Source organism: Pavona decussata, unplaced genomic scaffold (assembly GCF_977016875.1).
Source record: "Pavona decussata unplaced genomic scaffold, jaPavDecu1.1 SCAFFOLD_300, whole genome shotgun sequence".
NCBI classification, from domain to species: domain Eukaryota; kingdom Metazoa; phylum Cnidaria; class Anthozoa; order Scleractinia; family Agariciidae; genus Pavona; species Pavona decussata.
The window spans coordinates 5,238,763-5,253,914 of record NW_028145697.1 but is presented as its reverse complement, the minus strand read 5'-3'; the positions used below and the strand labels follow the sequence as shown (position 1 = coordinate 5,253,914).

At 41.5% G+C, this 15,152-nt stretch overlaps 1 long non-coding RNA gene and 3 pseudogenes across 2 annotated transcripts in view; 3 read left to right on the top strand and 1 right to left on the bottom strand.

Moving 5' to 3' along the window:
• The first annotated feature begins 4,473 nt into the window (after positions 1 to 4,473).
• Positions 4,474 to 7,934, top strand: LOC146454780 (uncharacterized; annotated as a pseudogene).
• Positions 7,935 to 8,241: 307 nt separating this feature from the next.
• Positions 8,242 to 9,293, top strand: LOC146454779 (uncharacterized; annotated as a pseudogene).
• Positions 9,280 to 10,743, top strand: LOC146454778 (uncharacterized; annotated as a pseudogene).
• A 2,848-nt stretch (positions 10,744 to 13,591) lies between these two features.
• Positions 13,592 to 15,152, bottom strand: part of LOC146454772 (uncharacterized) — a 132,426-nt gene continuing 130,865 nt past the window's right edge. For both annotated transcript variants that reach the window (XR_014859176.1, XR_014859175.1), the window contains exon 2: positions 13,592 to 14,563. This is a non-coding gene — a long non-coding RNA (uncharacterized LOC146454772). The remainder of the gene's footprint in view (positions 14,564 to 15,152) is intronic.

Genomic DNA, 15,152 nt, shown 5'->3' with positions numbered 1-15,152 from the left:
GCTTTAGGACTATCATTAAGCAAAGTGTGCAAAAACGTAATGCCACGCCAAGCTTTGCAAATTTGGCGGTAAATCTATAATAAACCTTTTGATTCCTTTGCATTGTCCAGCATTCAGCAAGGTTATGTGGAGCTTAAAGGAAATGTGAGATTTACTTTTGGTTAGCTATGTCAAAGGAATCCTAACATGCTTAATGGAATGGAAGGCTTGTGTATCCTGCTTGAACAACTTGCATATCCTTGTCGTTATAGTGACATGATACCAAGATTTGGCCGACCAGTCCCAGAAATTAGCATGATGATCAATGTTGTTCTAGATTGGATTTACAACGAACATGGCCACCACCTTTCTGACATTAACCAGCCCTTCCTATCCCGTGCCTCTCTGCGACCATATGCAGATGCAATCCATCAAAAGGGTGAGGCGTTGAATAACTGTTGGGGTTTCACTGATGGCACAGTCCGCCCTATTTGCCGCCCACTCGAAAATCAACAAATCGTCTACAATGGTCACAAACGGGTATATGCCTTGAAGTTTCAGTCCATTGTTACGCCAAATGGTCATATTGCCAACTTATATGGCCCAGTAGGTGAGTGGAAATATAACTGTAATAACAAAAGGTAGTCTTATTCCAAGGGTTATCAGAGGTCTAAGTTTATGACCCCCTGGGTATTGCAACACCGCTCACTTTACAAGGGAAGTTGATTTACCGAGAAATCTGCCACCAGAAAGTGCCGTGGGACGCGCAACTTACTAGAAACCTTACTGAGAGAGTGAAGAAATGGGAGCAGACCCTACCAACTGGTGTGAGCGTACCACGCCCAGTGACAAATTATAGAGAACCTGTGCTAAATTTGGAGTTACACGCCTTCGCCGATGCAAGCATGCAGGGAGTAGGCCCTACTGTTTATGCTGTGGTTCAACAATAGAGTGGAACTACTCAACGTCTGGTTTCAGCCAGAGGCCGGCTAGCTAGACAGGGACTTACAGTGCCTCCACTGGAATTGATCTCCGCCCACATGGGGACAAACCTGGTGATTAATTTCCAAAACACGTTGAATGATCTACCCAACGCAAGAGTCTATGCTTGGTTAGACAGTACCGTCGCATTGCACTGGATCCTCGGCAAGGGAGTACAAGCAGTTCGTGACAAACTGAGTTGAAAAAATTCACCAGTGCCCAGAGATTGAATGGAGACATGTACCAACCCATGATAACCCGGCCAACATAGCGAGTAGGGGTGGAGGAATTACTGAGCTGTGGTTGAATGGACCTGACTGGCTCTCCGACAAAGAAAATTGGCCCCCTTATCCAGTGACATCCGCTTCAACCGCCACAGAGGAAGAGGCTAAGGTGATCACAGAAGTACTTAAAACTGGCCAAACTAAAGAATCTGCTGACGTTATGGACCAGCTTCTGGAGAAGCATGACCTGCGCCGACGTTTGAGAGTGGAAGCCTGGGTTGCAAGGTTCATACAAAACTGTAGAGGACAACAGAAACTATCAGGTCCCTTGACGAAGTCTGAGATCGATGACGTGAGGCGAAGATGGATACTACTTGTGCAACAGCGAGATTAACGCCTTACTCTGAGCAGACACAGAAGGCACTTAACTTGCAGATCAATAACACCCGCTTACTTGAATGCCGTGGGAGAATTCAGGGGAACTATCCAGTCTACTTGCCCTCAAGAGCCATCTTTACCCGGAAGTTGGTTCAGAAAGTACACCCCGAAACTCCCCACAGTGGTATTGGTTTGACAATGGCATCAGTTAGAGAACAGTTCTGGATCCCAAAACTACAGAGCCTAGTTAAGTCTGTGTGAAGTGAGTGTTATGGCTGCTAGAGATTCACTGCTACGCCAGTTACCGCCCCAGTTCCAGGACCACTCCCTGAAAATCAACTGTTGTTGGAGCAGCATTTGAAGTTGTTGGGGTAGATTTCGCGGGACCCATCAGATATAGACAGAATAGGAAGAGTGAGAGAAAAGCCTACTTAACCATCTTCACCTGCAGTCTATCTAGGGCCGTTCATCTTGAATTACTACCAAGTCTAGAGACCGGGAAATTCATCGCCTGTTTGAACCATTTTATAGCTTGCAGAGCCAGACCATGGGTGGTTTATTCAGACAACGCGGGAACCTTCATTAAAACCAACAAGTGGCTTCGCCAGCTATGCAAGGACGAACGTCTTCAAGGTGTTCTTGGTGAGCATGAAATCAACTGGAAGTTCAATTTAAGTCGCGCCCCATGATGGGGTGGGCAGTTCGAACGCTTAATCGGAGTGGTTAAGTTAGCGATCCACAAGGTCATTGGGGGAGGAGTACTAACCTGGGAAGAACTCAGTGAGGTGCTACTCGATGTGGAGACTCAAATAAATCGAAGGCCATTGAGCTACATGGAGGACGACGTGGAACTTCCCGTCCACCAACCAGACACCAGAACAACACACAGTGCGAATTGGAGATCCAGACCTCAGACAACGCACAAAATACTTAAAGTCCTGCAAGGACAACCTTTGGAAACGGTAAAAAAAGAGAGTACCTCTGAGTCTTACGAGAGCATCACAACTTGACCCTTCAAGCAGCTAAATTCCAGCCTAAAGTCGTGGTCATTATCAAAACTGGTAACAAGAATCGAGGAACCTGGCCCTAGCCGAGGTGAGTGCAATCTACCCCGGAAAAGATGGCATCATACGCCCTGTGGAACTCAAGACTGCACATGGCCAAATAGAGCCACCTGTTCAGCACCTGTACCCACTCGAGATAGCCTGTGACAAGGATACAGTTCGTCACATAACCAGGGATGCGACTTCTCTACCGCTGAACTCAAGCGCAGCAGTGTTCAGGCCGCAACGAGACACCGCAGTTGCTGCGAGAACCAGGAACTAAACGAATTTGAACTCGATTGATTAAAAAACATGGATGTTGTTGATATGATTTTTCTTTTCTTTGCTAGCTTAGTTGGGACTTGACGAGAACTTTGATTTAGCTATATCTTGTGTTTAACTCCTCCGGAGAGAAACAGGGGGAGAGTGTCAGTAAATTTAGCATCACATTAAGAGTTATGTTACGTTGACAATAGCTGATTGAAAAATGAGATGCGTGATATCGTTAAGTTGTTTGTACATAAGTAATTTCAGCAGACATTTCAGAGATAACCTCATGGCTAAGTGAACCAATCAGGAACCTACTGGTGGTATTACTCAATCAGTGCTTGTAATTGCTGTAAGAACTAGGAGATCGGGATTATTGGAATAAAACATAAAAACTTTATCTTATCGTGACTCAAGTTGGAGAATACTGTTTTGGAGGCGAACAATTCTTCAAACCGCTAGATTCAATGACTTTATCATGGACTAACCATAGGGTTAAAATGACAGTTAATGTTCAATGTGATTATATTTAAGTTTTTTTATTGAAGGGAAGATGTCCGATATGTGTTGATTTACCATAATTCCAGATGCTGATTTATAGATTATGTATGCAAACATGTGACCAGTTTACAGGTGGATTGTATGGCACTGTGACCGAGTTTCTGGATGATACAGTAAATCAAGGATTACAATCGAAAGCTTGACTTTATTGGATGCGCCATTTGGCAAACAAAACACCCTCTAAGACGGACATTGCAAGAAATAAAGTAATTTGCCTGCAAGTCTAAGGCAAGGGAGAGAACTACTTTTGTGTGCAAGAACCTTTCTTTAACATACCACTGGATCACATCATTTTGGATGACCTGCATTTAATGCTCTGAATTCCAGATATCCTAATTGGTAAAAAAGTAGAAGATGGGAGATAATGGGACAATAAAGACACTTGAATCATGGAAAGAAAAAAAGTACACCTTGACAAGCTGATCGAGGCAATCAATAGCTGTGGCGTCTCTTTCTCAGCCCGGGAGAAAAGGAACGCAGATGGCAGAGAATCCGGACTTGGGAATGGGCAGGCCTGATGGAGGATGACAGGAAAACACTCCTAAAAATTTTCCGAGCAAAGTAGAAACCCTGATCCAGAACACAGCCAAAACGGTGGTAGAATGTGGAAGGTAAATTTTGAAGTAAATCGTAGTTATCATCAATCAAGACATTTTAGAAAATAACAGTTTAAATATCTTTTTTGTAGTTGATGCCAAACAAAGTAATTATTGATTTCTTCATTTTCTTATGTATTTGTGCAATTTAACGGTTTTTTGCATTACTATTCTTGCAGGGATTTGCCAAAATGTACTTTAATTTCATCTCATCTTTTCAACCTAATAGTGTTGATGAGTACCGTCAAAAGGCAGTCTCCAGAGAAACAGCGTAATCACGTCCCCACAATTGCATTACAGACAGAACTTTGTGCTGTATAAATTTTAATCTTCGTTTCCTTTTCAGATGAAATCCAGGATTGATAAATTTGCTACCTTACGCGAAAAGAGGGTCCATTATGCACACGATCGTGTCACATGCTACATGCATACCACATTCCCAATATGGTCACTCAAAATAACAACCTGAAGCAGTTTAGTGGCCAAGGTAAACTTAAAGAAATTTTGAAAGAAAAAAAATGAAACAAAAATTTCTAAAAATAAACAAGAAACTACATGATCCCACCGTAAGTCCTATTTTTAGGTGTGGACAAAAACAAACACAATGCAAGAAGAATCCTTCAGCGCAAAACAAGTCACACTGATGACCCTGCTGACATACTATGAGCACAACACCACATACGTGCTATGAAACATGGGGAAAGACAGCCCAGATGTTATACAAAGAAAATTGTATAGTACTGGGAAAACAACATCAAAACAAAGTGAAAAGCATACAAACATCTCAGCTATAACAAGCACCGAGGAAAAAGCCAATAGCAACAGTACCGCCAGCTGGCGGTACTGTAGGCGTGCGCGAGCTAAAGTTTTGGTGGCAGAGCCACCAGAAGTGAGCAGCATGGGGAGGGGGACTTTGAAATGCCACTTGCACAAAACCCTTGGGTTTTTGAATAGTTGGCCAACAGTGTGCGGGAAAAACGGATTGCTCAAGAGAAGTACACACGTCAATCAAACGTTAGATGATCCCTCATACATTCCCCAGGGGACACACAAACTATTAGTAAAAATAATACCGGCTTCCATCGAGGACAGATCACCTTATTAGATCACCTTAACGTGAGCAGAGAGAAGCAAAAAATTATTCTTAAGAAGGAGCAAGAGAAGGCTGAGAAAGAGCTGCTTCCTGGAAGAGATGTCAAGGTCATTTTGCCCACTGGATTCTGTAAAAGTTTGATTTTCACTATCTTTGCCATTGCGAAGGAACGGTAATTGAGATCAGAGAAGACTCGTGTGCTCGTGATTTCCCCTTTGAAGAGTATCATTGATGATCACATAAACAAAATGGCGTCTTTGAACTACAGAGGGCTTGAATTCTCAGTCAACAATATTGCTTCCATTTTGAGCGATCCACCACAATTTGTGTACTGCACAGCAGAAAAGGTCTTCGAGAAATCATTTCTCAATGAATTAGAGAACAGCAACACAGCTATCCATAAAGGTGTATCAGCTATTGTGGTTGGGCAATCACATACAGTGGAGTCATGGGCAGGGAAAAGGTAAGTTATGTTCTTTTTTTCTACTTCAGCTCAATCAATGTTTTGAGAAAACTTCAAAAACATTTATCTTCTTTGTCAGGAACAAGACTACATAGAAATCTGCTAAAGCTGCTCGTGTGTTTCGTGGTACATATGGCAAACTATCAATACTTTGATGAAGGTGTGTTTACATACGGTCATATAATGAATTCTTTTGTTGTCATGTTCGTTTGAAGTTGGCCCTAAACGGTACTGTAGACAAGGATACCATTTAGACAGCTATTGGTTAACTACTCATGAAGAACCCAGTCAAACGTTTTGTGAGTCCAAACAGAGTAAATTTTAGGCTTTCAGTCCACAAGGTCCCTTGGTCAAGTATCTGAAGCATCTTGATTGACTCGTAGATATGATCAAGCAACATGGGAAAGACACCCCCAAAACCATAATCTTCTGTGATACACTATATTCTATTGCTAGTGTCACGAACTACATGCCGATGACACTAGGAGAGGCTGCCTTTTATCCGAGAACATCAAGGAAGCATGAACATTGTTTGTTGGGGATATTTCATTCTCTTTCACCAGGTGGTGTGAGTGCTATGATGGCAATGGTTTTTGAGTCATTCTTTCCCAGTGCAGCATTGTGTCAAAATCTCACGTCTACCTTTGCAGCAAGGTTCCTGTGAGAGATTCAAATGTGCAGCAGCTCGCAAGTTTGACTTAGTGATTTTTCAGGGCAAACGGCGGCCTAGATGCTTCTTGCTGGCTTCAAAAGGCGCTCGTGGTGAGTTATCAATGCCACAGAACATTTCAAAGGCACACATACCTCACGCGATTTTTTTAACCCTGCGAAGATTTCAGTTTTAAATTCTGATATTGTATTTATAGGTATCTCGACCTCTGCACCAAATTCATTGACTTGCTTAGTGAATGTGAAATCACCCCTGTATTGGTATTTGATGGATGTCCCATGCCAGCGAGGCAAAACGAGAATGAGTGGCGCTCAAGGTAAAATTAATATGTTGCCATTCCGACTTTTAATTGTTTCAACATCCTGTTCAGATTTCTTGTGGTGGAGAAGTTTTGAAATTGTCACACTGGATGAGTTTCTGGACAACTTAACAGGCCTCGCCAATTCTCCCGCAAATTATGACACTAATTTTAGGCGAACTGAACTGGTGTTCAGACACCAGTCAGTTCTTAATGCTGTTGAGAACTGTTTAGCACCCCTCCATCCCTGGACAGATGCACCTTCCAATGATTACATCAAGACTTGTGGTCACTATCCTTTGAACTTGTTTAACTAAGTTGACTACTTAAAAATATAGTAAGAAATTTTCATTAATAAAACGTTTATTTTTTAAATTGCATATGAATTTTTTTAAATTTATAACACAATTATGTATGTACATATGCTTTTTTCTTTAATATTTCTCCAAATTTGTTTGACAACATTTAAGCTGTAAACCAGGCAGTTGGTAATATTGATCCGGTTCAAGGTGTGCAACACCACTGGTACCATCTTTCAACCAAGGTATATATGGTGCAATGCAATTATTTCCATAACAAAGTATGGACTACATTATAAGGATTACTGCAAGATTGATTTTGTTCCTTTTTCAGTTCAATGTTTATTTATGGCTGCAGCTAACTTGATATTTTCACCTTGCAGGAACATCCTTTAGTAAAAAGAAAAATTGAGGCCAAAGATGCTCCTGAAACAACTGGTAGGCATTCATAAAACATTAAGAGATTAACTGCTTGTTGCTGATTTGCCAGACAAATTTTGAAATGCAAATCAAGCAATGGATTGCTAAATACCCCTCTCCGATTGTGTTAATCCTAAAACCATCCTCCCTGTTATTCATAGTAATTCGAGCTTATTTTGTTTGAAAGAAAGAATGAAGGGTTCATTTATCTTGCACCGTTATTATTAAAAGGGCTAGTGCTAACTTTAAGACTTACGGCTTTTAACTGAATGGAATCTCTTATTTTGCTTCTCTCAGGAAACATTACCCAATTGACAACAATACAAATCCTGAGTGTTGATGAAAAAAGACTGACTTGGACAACACCAAGTTTACCTGTAATGGCAGTTGCTTTCAAAAGAGCTGACCTAATGTTGAATGGCAAGTTTGTGAAAGGCCTTCTAAAATTTGGCTCTACAGTTAGTGGACCCTTCCCTGTTGAAGTTCATTTCTCTTCCAGCTGTTACATTTCAATTGATGAGGATGAATTCCTAGTTGTGTGGGAATATTCAAATGTAGCAGTTGATGAATTAAGTGATTGTGATGAAGGAGAACTAGAAATTGAAAGACTTCTGGAGCCAACTAGCCATGAAACCGCAATGCCATCCACTGTTTGCCCTTGAAAGTGATGGGTGTTAGGTAGGGGTCGGGTTCAAGGACAAACATGTTTGGATAGGTGTTTGACCTGTCATCGCTAGCCTCAGACAAGCGCGACCCTTATGTCACGCTTACCGACATATGAGCCTCACAGGGCATAAGATCAAAGGAGCCAATGTCCTGCCTCAGAGCAGATCATATCGGGCAAAAGAGGTAAAAAACAATGGAGTGCTGTTAATAATACGTCGACACCAGGTTTGAAGACAGACAGATTTCCTGTTACCTACAGGGTTTCGCAATATAGAGACTCGACCGCATTTTCAGCTCACCATCATGGCGAACAGATATCAAAACGATCCTTTTAGCCAGTACTCTCCTTACCAACCTGGGTCTCCATTGAACTTTCCTGGAAGTGGCTCGAGGGAATTCCTCCAATCTCCTGGGTTTCATTATTCTTCAAGTCATGGTATGCAGCAAGGAGTAGAGCAGTTTAATCTCACAGTACAAATGCCATCGGTCCCAACTGAGCCATCAAAGCCCGGACCTTCGACTCAGAAGAGCCGTGAGCGACAGCAAACAAAAGATGAGGCTGTTCTGGTCCAGTTATGGGCCCATAATATCGAACGCCTGAAAAGCAAGGACAGTAGGGGGCTTGGGATGAAATTGTTAGAGCTGTTTGTTTTGACTTGTCAAAAGGTTTAATTAAGATTGTAAAATATCAGCTGTCAATGATATCTGTTACCTGACATGTGAATCAGTCTTTGTCTATTGTACCTTTAATTCTGCGAACTTTGTACTAAGCTATCATTCTGCAATGGAGCGAGCAGTCTCTAAAAAAAAAACAAGAGCGCAAACATCCTTTCCTCTTGCCTAATGATTACCTTTTCTCCGCAAAAGGTAAGATAGATTACGACAAACTCGAGATTTCGGAGTTTGTGGGTGATTTTCTTGAATTCTTCAATAGTCAAACTGCTCATGGAGCGTGCTGCCACATATTCTTGGAACAGCGTACGGAATTTCCACTTTTCAATCAACACAGCGGTTGAAGCTGGGCGTTTGTCTCTCCAACATTTTGACCAGATAAAGGATAGGGCACAAACTTTCTTCACCCACGCCGATTTGCCTCCAGCACCGGCCATTCCTTGTGTTTCAACCACGTCTTCTCAAGTGCGCAACAACAAGAAGGACACCTATTGCAAGGAGTGGAATTACACAGGCAAGTGTCACTGCTCGCCGACAGAAGCGCCTTACAAGGACATTCACTGTTGCCGTGTTTGCGATTCAGACCACGCAATGCTGCAATGTGCGAAACGTCGCTTCCCAATTCCTAGCAGTTTTACCGGCACGTCTAAATCAGAAGACAAAAATTGACTAGACAATGCGATTACTTTGGCAAATGCCGTCAGCACCGTGCATGCTCCTAATTTTTCCGGTGCACGAATTCCAATCCAGACTAACTTCAATTTAGCACAGTTTGAATTTTATCTTAAACATTACCAAGACAGAATTATTGTTGATTTCCTTCGTTAAGTCTGGCCGATTAAATTCGTGGGGTCTCCACCTTCCTCTGCTTTTTCTAATCACCCTTCGTTTTCCTGAGATCTTATGTCCATAAAGAGCTTGTTCATCATTCTATTTGCAGGCCTTTCACATCTGACCCCTTTGACACTGATTGTGTCATCTCACCACTTTTGTGCATTCCAAAGCGTGACTCTGACGAACTCAGAGTCGTTCACGATTCAAGTTTTCCGGAGGGTGTCTCTGTCAACGATGGGATCGCCAAAGACTCCTATCTCAATGAACCATTAAGACTCTGTTTACCCGGGATAGATCCCTGGTGAACTTTGTCAACACGGAAGGCAGTGGTTGCCACATATTTAAAAGAGACCTGAGTCGCGCTTATCGCCAGATTCCTGTACTTTTATTTTCATTCAGCCTTTCCGTTTGGCCTTTGATCAGCCACTTTAGCTTGCCAACGCACTACACAAAGCGTTGTGTATATTCTTAACCTTATGGGAATTTTGGTGGACGTATATATCGACGATTTCTACGGAGCGTGTAAACCCAATCATTCTCACTTTGCTTTTCAAAGGAGGACTACTTTATTCGATGGGTTCGGTTTGTTAGCATCAGCTGCCAAAGATGTACCTCTGTGTCATCGCATGGTGTGTTTAGGGGTTGAAATTGACACCTCTGCAATGACTCTGACCGTCCCTAGATTTCGCCTCGCAAACTTAATGTCAAACTACAACAATGGCTAGAGAAATCTACCTACACGAAGCATGACTTACAATCTTTGCTGGGAAAATTATCATATGTTTCTGCTTGTGTCCGCCCGGGTCACAATTACATGTCTCATTTGCTCAATGCCCTGTGTGATCTACATTCTCGAAGTTCTCCACGGCAAATTACTGATGACATGCGTGCCGATATTGCATGGTGAATTTATCTTTTGCAGCATTACAATGGCGTGTCTGTCATCCCATCCAATGTCACAATCGCAAATCCTAATCTTTTTGCCTTCGATGCCTGTCTGTCAGGTTGTGGCGTGGTATATTTCGGCGACTACTTCAAGCGCAGTTTTCCTCCTGCCATTAGCATCGTATCAGTCACTCCTCAATTATACAAATATTCTGAAGCACATCAACAACGCTTTAGGCGCCGATCTGTCTTTCATGTCCGATTACGACTGTTCTTTTACACAGCGAGGATTAAGGCGCGTGATGGGTGATCGTATTTCTCACACATTTCCTATCACTGTAGACATTTATGACCGTGCACGGGAAAACGTACCTTAACGCTTATCCGTTAAACGGTCGCTAACGGACGGATAGATAACGGATAGTTAACGGCCTGCAGAGCATTCTAACGTTTTATCCTAACGTTCTAACGGTTATGTAATTGTGCCTAATGGATGATCAAAGCGTGCTAACGCTTTGTTCTAACGTTCTAAAGGCTAACTAAGTATGCCTAACGGATGAAGAGAAAGTTCTAACGGTTGCCCAATTTGTTCTAATGGAGACGTTTAACGGTTGTCTGACGGTTTACAACTAAGGACTTCAGTTTTAATGCACGAATAGCTTAGCTTTCAGTCCGATGCTATAAACACATAATCAGGCCAAACCATTAGTAGTCTTACACTCACGTTTTTTTTTTTTAAAGAATCACAAAGTGCTGATTTCGTCAGTCGTCGATGAGACAATCATAAGTATACTTATTTCCACCGTAAGCAAAACTCAGTGATATAAACTATCACTTTCCCATCGAGATAAACAAACGCCGAATTCAAGTCCTTCGATGATGATTGTCGTGTGAGATGAGAAGTTAGTCCGAGGTTAACTAACGTCGCTAAACGAGCGTGCAAACAATTTCACTTGCCAGTCGGGGTGAACATTTTTTATTGTTTAACTCAAATGGTTTTGTCGGTTATACTTATTTTACACAATGACTTTGTCTAGAGTTTTTTAAAGTAACTGTTTAATCCAGCTGTGGATTCGCGAAAGATCACGCTTTCAATTTCTTGACAGAATGCGAAAAGCGATACCTTTGGATTCACGAGTCTCGAAGCGACGGGCGTTTTGTTGGCGCTGGTTACATCAGATAATGTTGTTTTTGTCATATACATGTTGTTTAAAATTGGTTTCTTCTGATTCAGAGTCAGAGAAAACGAGACAACAGGCTATCAAAATATTCATCAAACTTCCTGCCGGAATATGGCCGTTTCTCACATCTTGGAAAATGTAAACAACTTTATGCAAATTTTTGAAAGCACTTTGTGTAACTTGATACATGTGAAGGAATTTGGTTGCCTAGCACGTGACCAAAATCTTGCCAGTGTTTTCAGCGTGGCAATTCCTTTCTACGTCCGAACAAGGGCTTCTGTCAGTATTTTATAATGTTAGTAGAAGCTTTAAATCTTGTAAAAGATGGTATTTTGGCTTTATCCAAGCTAACGTACTGAACATAGAAATGCGTCAAGCGTCAATTTGCGTTACTCAGTAGACTCTTAAGGCTGGTTTCCATATGATTGCAGATCGCAGATCGCAATAAGGTCTACAATCGTCTGCGCCATATGATCGCAGACGATCGCAGACCTTATTGCGATCTGCGATCATATGGAAACCAGCCTTTAGTGTTTACGTTTGTTCCGGGTAATCGATCTTATCGCTCACACTGGACGCGAATGAAATTTTGCAAAATTGAAGTTTCCTATTTTATCCCCAGCCCTTAACCAACGGAATTGCCTTGCATCTTTAAAGTCAACTGAACAATTACATTTTGCGGCCGGAGACAGTAAATGCTTGAGGTAGAGTGAGGAAAAGTTCATGGTAAGTCAACAAATATGCAAATCGGAACCGAAGCGCGCTGGAGGAGAGAAGTCTGTTGAATTTACTGATTTTACTCCGGGTCGTAATTTATTTTTGTGACTTAATCTCATGGACCCGGAGCTACGATATCTTCCGTTCCTGGTTTACAAAACTGTCTGATTTCGCGGTAAAGATAGTTCCCGCATTCCCAGCTACATCTCATGATTGTTTTGAACTAAATGGAAGCCAACTACAAGAGCCACCCTCCGTTAGGCTCTTGTTTCACACTGTGTTTAGGCGACCACGTTCTACTTCAACGCGTGTCATGCCATTCTAACGGAATCGTTACCCTTTTTACGGGTGCTGGTTTATTCTAACGGATCCTAACGGCTTCTCTAGCCGCGCTAACGGATACAGATTGTTTGCTAACGGTTATGCTGTCCAGTCTAACGGTCTGATGCTATAAACGGCTAACGGATACATGTCTTTTGCTAACGGCTGCACTATCCGTTCTAACGGTCCGATGCTAACGTCTAATGGTTGGGCTTACGCCTCTAACGTTCTTAAGAAAACTTTCTAACGGATGACTGACGGATGCTTAATGCCTTTGCCAGTTTAACGGGTAAGCGTTAAGATACGTTTTCTCGTGCACGGTCACATTTTAGTACACATTTTTCAGTCGTTTCGGCAACGCAATGTTTTGCACGTCTGCATGCGTGACGCCTTTCTGGTCACATTTTTCTCCTTTCTTAGAATCTCCAATTTGGTTCTGTACACTTTGTCTGAAGTCCATTCTACTACCAGTTTCTGTCTTCGTCGTAGGGATATTACTTTCACAGCCTCTGGTGCTTATCTTCACTTTTTTAAGACAAAGACCATTCAGTTCAAGTAGCGGATCTTAGAGATACCACTTCCAGTTATCCCCAATTTCCTTTTGTGTCCGGTAACCACGCTCACGACTTATTTCACGTTCGTCCTTGCGTCTTCCGATTCTCTGGTTTTCTTAGCACCACACGGTTCTAGTTTCACTCCCGTTTTAGCCCAGCATTTCATTTTGACAGCTGAGAAGTGTAACAAGTATATTGACCATGTCCTCAGAGAAGCCATTCCAGCAGTTATCTTCGCAAAGGGGGGAGCAACCAAACATTAACTTGCACTGCATTGCACGAAGCATGCGTAAACAACAAAACGGCTTCTTTGGGAGCCACCAAATGTAATAAAAGCAATGACCAACTGTTACGCACCCCATGAAAGCCATATTTTTTTGTTTTCCCCCTTGTTCACATGATCAACTTAACAAAGCAGCAACGAAAAAAAAAAAGCGAAAAAAGTTCAATTAGAAAAATCAGTCTGTTAGAAAAGCTGCATCGTAGATGTACTAGTGAATTGTTTTATTTTCTACGTCTATAATCCTTCGAAAGCGTGCGCGATTTTGACCTCTTTGATAGTTACATCACAAACAAAGTTAACACATTGATTCTGCGTGTCGCACGCACCACGCTTAAAAAGTACACGTCGCTCTTTATTTTACTACAGGCCATAAAGGCGACTCAACAGTACCGAAAGTGTATTTTTGTAAACAGAAAAATAAAGCTGAAGTTAGAAAACGAGATAGGGAAAGAAAAAGTGTTATTGAATGTTCTTTTAAATTAACTTAACAATTTCTGCAAAAGCAACTGACAACCGGGCTGACAACACGCTTTTTGTTGTGGTTGGAAACACACTCTTTTCGAAAACAATACAGGCAAACTTGTGACTTGTACTGATTGTGCGCGCCGCACATGTAATGTTAAGGCATGCCGCGTGCGCGATGCTTTAAATAAAATATGTGAAGACTGGAGGTGATACGAAACGGCTCCGTACTTAAATTATCTCTTGCTTAATCAAAACAAAATTTATGTAAGGAGCTTCTTGAAAAGCAAAAAACGGAAAATTGCCGACAGTTGTGACTTTTTTTAAGTTTTGTTTCTACGCAAAACAATAGGTGTGAACTTGTCAGTTGACAAGTGGTTGAAGTCAATCTCTAATTAGTTTTACAAATACATTGTTTATCAAACTCATCAGAATTCAAGTTTAACCTAATACAAGACCAAAGGATCTAAAAAACCAATCGAATAACAGGATTTTCGATCCGCACAAACTTTTGTTATCCTATATAAAGAGTCCATACGCAGTTAACAGTTTAACATTTGCTGTTGAGTTATCGACTTTTGTCCAACTAAGAGGAAAAAAAAAAAGACTAATCAAATTGCGCGTGTCAACTGGAATCATGGCCAATAGTCCAATGTTTTTCGGTCAGCCATAGTAGATCCGTCACCACTGAAAGAGGGCCAGAAATTTCGTGTTATCTGGGGGAAAGCAAAGAAGGAACAATCAGCAACTTTAAGATGCTATCCTGTCATTAAAAAACCTGCACAAGAACCGAACACTGAAAACAATCTGCAGCCACGCCAACAAGCAAAAGCAAAACGAAAACTGGTAAGTAATTTTTAGATTTGTCTTACAGTTATTGGGTCTAAGGTTTTCTATTTTCACAGAAAAAATAACAAGTACAAACACTGTTGCGTAAATTTAATGTGCGTACGCTGCTAAACTTTTTACGTTTACGCACGCGGCTAATACATTGATTCTTATTCTTTTTACGTACGTAAAGCCAGCTAAATTCACGTCTGTACGCACGTTAAATTTACGCGACAGTGGAAATCCACCTTAACAACGATCTTTAAAAACAAATGTTAAGGTGGATTTTCACTGTCGCGTAAATTTAATGTGCGTACAGACGTTTCGTAAGATTCAATTAAGGGCAATTGACTAAACTAAAAAAATTAAATATGGTTTGATGGAAAGTTAAAAGATACTTAGCATAGATTTAGCATTGTTTGTGAGCGTCAACTTGCATACCGCGCGCGTGGCCGGTTCTTCGGTCCATTGTGTTTA